Raw genomic sequence first — 5,818 nt, forward strand, 5'->3', positions numbered from 1 at the left:
GCCCTAAATCAGAAAGCAGGTTGTTGTTTTGAGCCAGCACTAAATCAGATTCTCTTGAGTCTAATTAAAGTTAAAGAAAATGTAGTTTAAACTGTATCTCAGTCAATTAAAAAATTGATAACAAATACGTATTTGGGATTTAAGCACATATAGAATATATTTTGAATAAGACTATAGTATATCACAGAGTTACTCCTCTCACCCCACCTTTTTGTTCCACAGGGATTAATTTTTGCTACTTTAAAATGTATAAATACAAGTCTTACTGTATACAGTGCCATATAATGCCACCCAGTGGTTTAGGTTTTCCAGACAGCATGCCATCTACGCAGAAATGGCCAGAACAGGGGTGGGCGTTTTTACAACTGTTATTGGTAGCGTGTTTCTCTCATAGTGAGGAGATATGCAAGAGAAGAGGGGACCCTGAGAACCCCCAACTGTCTAAGAATGGGGATATTATACTAGGAGGGATGTTCTCTTTTCACAGCAGCTGGAAAGACAGAAAGGATAACTACATGCAGAAACCACTACCACTGCAATGTACCAGGTATAACATTGCAAAAATTTATTCAATTTTGAAATATCTAAAAGTGGTCTCCAAAAAAAAAGGTGTCAGGTCTTTTGTCTCATTCTGGTTTAGATATTCATGTATTTCAGTTGTGTTACTGACGGATTGATTTTAACTGAGTGACATTTAACAATGTTCTGTGTCTTCTTCAATGTGAAACTAAATATTATATCAAGTATTTACTGTTTGGATCAAGTTTGAATTTCAGAGAGTTCCAGTTTGCCCAGGCTATGCGTTTTGCCATTGAGGAGATTAACAACAGTTCAGATCTACTGCCAGGAGTCTCTCTGGGCTATAAAATGTATGATACTTGTGGCTCCATTGCCAGAGGTATAAAAGTTGCACTTGCCTTAGTAAATGGTAATGAAATTTTTTCTGCAGTGTCTGGAGTACCCTGTACCAGACCTGCATCAGTGCAGACCATTTTGGGAGAGACTTCTTCATCTCCTTGCATGGCAATATCAACTGTAATTGGGCCATTTTATATACCAATGGTAGGTAGGATTGGTAGAAATGTAAGAATTTCTGGAAAAAAAAAACCCCCAACAAAAACCATTTGCCTTTATTGTTCCACTTTATCAATATATATCATTCTTTGTGTTTTTCCATGTGAATGAGTTCTTTTTCCTTTCTTTTAGATCAGTCACTTTGCCACATGTGCTTGTCTCAGTGACAAAACCAAGTACCCATCCTTCCTCAGAACAATACCAAGTGACTACTACCAGAGCAGAGCCCTGGCCCATTTGGTCAAGTACTTTGGATGGACTTGGGTTGGAGCTATTCGAACCAATGATGATTATGGAAATAATGGCATGGCCACATTCACAGAAACTGCACAGCAGCTGGGCATCTGTCTAGAGTATTCTGTATCTTTTTTTAGGACAGATCCCTATGAAAAAATTCAAAAGATCATTGAAACTATAAAGGCTTCAACCTCCAAGGTGATCATTGCCTTTCTTTCACACATGGATATGGATGTGCTAATAAATAAACTGTCTGTCCATGGCCTAACTGGGTACCAGTGGGTAGGCAGTGAGTCTTGGATATCTGATTCCCAAATAGCTGCAATGGATATACATCACATACTAGATGGTGCCATTGGTCTTTCAATTCCAAAAGCACATGTCAGTGGCTTGAAAGAGTTTATACTGAATGTAAAATCACTGAATTCATCTAATAATGAACTCTTTATTGAGTTCTGGGAGACACTATTTAGTTGTAAGTTCAAGGAGTTGAACTCAACAGCAGAAAATCCGAGGGAGTGCACTGGACATGAAGATATGACTGGAGTTCAAAACAGTTTCACTGATATGTCACTTATGTCTATCTTTAACAATGTCTACAAAGGAGTGTATGCTGTGGCCCATGCACTTCACAAAATCCTCAGCTGTAATGAAACATGTAACAAAAATGTGCAGCTAGATCCATTCATGGTGAGGTTACATTTGAACAAAAAGTAGCAGTTGTGCTGTCTGTGTTACAAAATGAGATTCAATAAATTAACAGACTGCTTGTCTTCTTAGATTTTGCAGCGCATTCTAAAAATTTATTTCAAAACAAAAGAAGGTGATGAGGTTTACTTTGATGAGAATGGAGATCCAGCAGCAAAGTATGAAATTATAAACTGGCAGCCAAGAAAAAACAGTATTGTGGAGTTTGTGACAGTTGGTCTTTACGATGCATCACTTTCTCCAGACAAACAGCTGACTTTGCAAAATAACTCATTAATTTGGGAAAGTAACACAAAGCAGGTAAGGTATTAGAAAATAATTAAAACCGTAATTAAAAGCTACAATTTAGATTTTGAATGTTTGAATTTGGTTTGAATTTGAGGCAATGAAAAATAAAGCTCAAATGATACAGGGACTTTTGTTGTAGTCATTGTGCATTTATCCATACAGGTGCCTGTGTCAGTTTGCAGTGAGAAATGTCCCCCAGGAACACGCAAGGTTCTCCAGAAAGGAAGGCCTGTTTGCTGCTATGACTGTATAAGATGTGCAGATGGCGAGATCAGCAACATTACAGGTTTTGTGCTCTAACAGAAACTTTAGAAGTTAGTGAGGCAGGCTTTGCATTTTTGTTTAATTCACATATCCCCCAAAGCCAGTAAAATACACCTTATACACCTTATAAAAAAGAAACAGACAAAAAGACCTATGCCAGATGTCTTTTCACAGTTCAAGAGTCAACTCCAGGTGACACCAAATCTTCAACGTTAATAGAAATAAAAAAAAATAAAACAAAACAGTCAACTCAGCAGATAACATGGGTTTGTAGGTTGATCTCTTTTCATTTTTGTATGCTCTATATTTGGCTAGGTGCAGAGTAGAAACTGGAGCAATGTAAGAAATGCATCATCTGCTATGTTGATGAGAAAGTGAAGAAATGTCAGGAAACATGTTGCTTCTTCTCTTTATGATTGTGTGACATCAGTAGCTTACTAGAGTAATTGTAGAAATGATATAGGATAAAGTAGATGTAAACACTGAAAATTATGCACTTGGGGAAAAGTGAAAAATCTACTCATGAAGTGTAACATCTGGTTCATTATCAATTTGCAGATTCTGTCAGCTGTGTGAGATGCCTCCCTGAGTTTTGGCCAAATCAGAAAAAAGATGCCTGTATTAAGAAAGAGGCAGTGTTTCTATCATATGAAGAAATTATGGGAGCACTCCTGACTGCTGCATCTTTATTTGGAACATGCATGACTACTGGTGTGGCATTAATATTCTTCAAATACAGGAAAACTCCTATTGTGAGGGCAAACAATTCTGAGCTGAGCTTCCTGCTGCTCTTCTCTTTGACACTATGTTTCCTGTGTTCTCTGACATTCATTGGTCAGCCCTCTGAATGGTCTTGCATGCTGCGACATGTAGCATTTGGCATCACCTTTGTCCTTTGTATCTCTTGTGTTCTGGGGAAAACAATGGTTGTTTTAGTGGCTTTCCGGACTTCACGTCCAGGGAGCAATGTAATGAAATGGTTTGGACCTGCACAGCAGAGACTCTGTGTTACAGGTTTCACTCTTATACAAGTATTCATATGTGTCATCTGGCTAACAATTTCTCCGCCTTTTCCATTTAAGAATTTCAAAGAATTTAAAGATAAGATTACCTTAGAATGTGCTTTGGGCTCTGTTGTAGGTTATTGGGCTGTGCTTGGCTACATTGGACTTTTGTCTCTCTTATGTTTTATTTTTGCTTTTCTGGCTCGGAAACTGCCTGATAATTTTAATGAAGCCAAGTTTATCACCTTTAGCATGCTGATATTTTGTGCAGTGTGGATCACATTTATCCCAGCGTATGTCAGCTCTCCAGGGAAGTTCAGTGTTGCTGTAGAAATATTTGCTATTCTTGCCTCCAGTTTTGGACTGCTGATTTGCATTTTTTTCCCCAAATGTTATATCATCTTACTGAAACCAGAAAGGAACACAAAAAAGAACATGATGGGAAAGGGAACTCCATAATCATCTTTCTGAAAAAAATAAATAAAACAATATGTAAGCAATGGTTTGGATATTCAAACAACAGTTCACTTCATCCTTCGGTTACAAAGATTGTATTTTTAAAATGCATATGAATATACCAGTGACATTAATATGGTCATATTGCGAAAAGTATTCACGCTCACTCATCGAAATTATTGAATTTAGGTGTTTCAATCACAGGTGTATATAACCATGCATGTAGGCATGCAGACTGCTTCTACCATCTACTATCAAAAAGTTGATTCTGTTCATTGGACATAGTGTTTTCAGTAGGAGAAATGTTTTGTCACTCATCCAAGTGACTTCTTCACTCTCAGCTGACTTCAGCTTTCCCAAACCTACTCTACTTGGCTCTACTTTAAGAGTCACCACCATCTCAAAGCAGGATATCAAAGACATAGCACAAGTTTGTCCACGTGGAGGTATTTCTCCTCTTTATTGTGAGTGTTGTTAGTCATTGCTCAAAAAAGTTGTCATGGTGTGCGCTCTGTGAAAGGCAGGAGGAAGGACCCAAATGCAGGCCCAAAAATTAAACTCAAAGCGACAGCTTTATTTGCTAGAAAAACTCAAACATGAAATACAAGATAACTCAAACTAGAAACTCAAAGCACAAAACTCTAATTAGACAGCTGGGAAAACTAGAAAAGAAAACCAGGAACAGAGAACCAGAATGTTACCATGAGCACAGAGGAGAAAACACAGCACAATGAAGGTACAACACAACAACTAACAGAAAGAAACACAGGACTTAAATACACAAGCAGGACAACAAGAGGATGGGGAACAGGTGGTACCCATACGGAAAAGAAATAGTAAAAACGTATATGTGATTAAGCCTTATATGATTTACTCATGAAAGTGGCAACTTTCGCATTACTTTCATATATTGTTTTAGTAAGTATCCAAAACATACAAGTTTCATTATATATATTTTTTCAAGGGATCTTATATCTGTTTTCACACTTATATGCTTTTCATACAAGTTTCACACAAGACAGATACAAACTTTATAAGATTTATATATATCTTTTCCATATGGGTAACACAACTGGGACAAGTAAGACCTAACGAGACAAGGGAAGCAAAACCAGACACAGTGCACACAGGACAGGGAATATCAAAAGAAAACAGGAAACATGACAGGCACAGAGGCATGGACTTGACACTGAACAGAGGGAACATGGAGCACAGGGACAGGATTAACTGGGGAACAAGAAAATAAACATGAAGACAGAACTACGCCTACACTAAACATGAGGGGCACAGGAACAAAACCCAAGAACTAGAAACCCCAAAGAAGAACTAGATAGCTAGAAATACAATACCATAAACCAAAAAGACTATTAATAATAAACTATGATGAAATCAAATATTAATAATAACACAAAACACTGGGTCACCAACCCATGACCGTTACAAAAGTAATGTATTACACAAATAGCTAGGTTTCATTTGACGTAGACGTGACGTCGACGTAAAGCGCGAAATTTGACTGGCGGTCGGAAGTGAAAAAGATAAGCGCAAAATCACAGACAGACAGTACGCAAAATGCCTATGTCCTGTTGTGTTTACGGATGCTCCAGTAGGTCGACCCGAGAAACTGATAAACGGTATTTTAGGGTACCAAAAATATCCCAACGAAGAGGAGAAAAATGGAAAATTCTAACCAAAAAACGTAGGAAAAAATGGATTTTAAATTTACGTTCACCCGGGAGGAGCAGAGTCTGCCAATGCCCGTGTCTGCAGCGACCACTTCGTCAGAG

The 5,818-nt window shown here is 37.8% G+C and overlaps 1 pseudogene; it reads left to right on the plus strand.

Moving 5' to 3' along the window:
* Positions 1 to 518: 518 nt before the first annotated feature.
* LOC102204134 (extracellular calcium-sensing receptor-like) lies at positions 519 to 4,034 on the plus strand (annotated as a pseudogene).
* The last annotated feature ends 1,784 nt before the right edge of the window (positions 4,035 to 5,818 follow it).

The sequence above is a fragment of the Pundamilia nyererei genome, unplaced genomic scaffold, assembly GCF_000239375.1.
Source record: "Pundamilia nyererei isolate P.nyererei 1_Seehausen unplaced genomic scaffold, PunNye1.0 scaffold00117, whole genome shotgun sequence".
NCBI classification, from domain to species: domain Eukaryota; kingdom Metazoa; phylum Chordata; class Actinopteri; order Cichliformes; family Cichlidae; genus Pundamilia; species Pundamilia nyererei.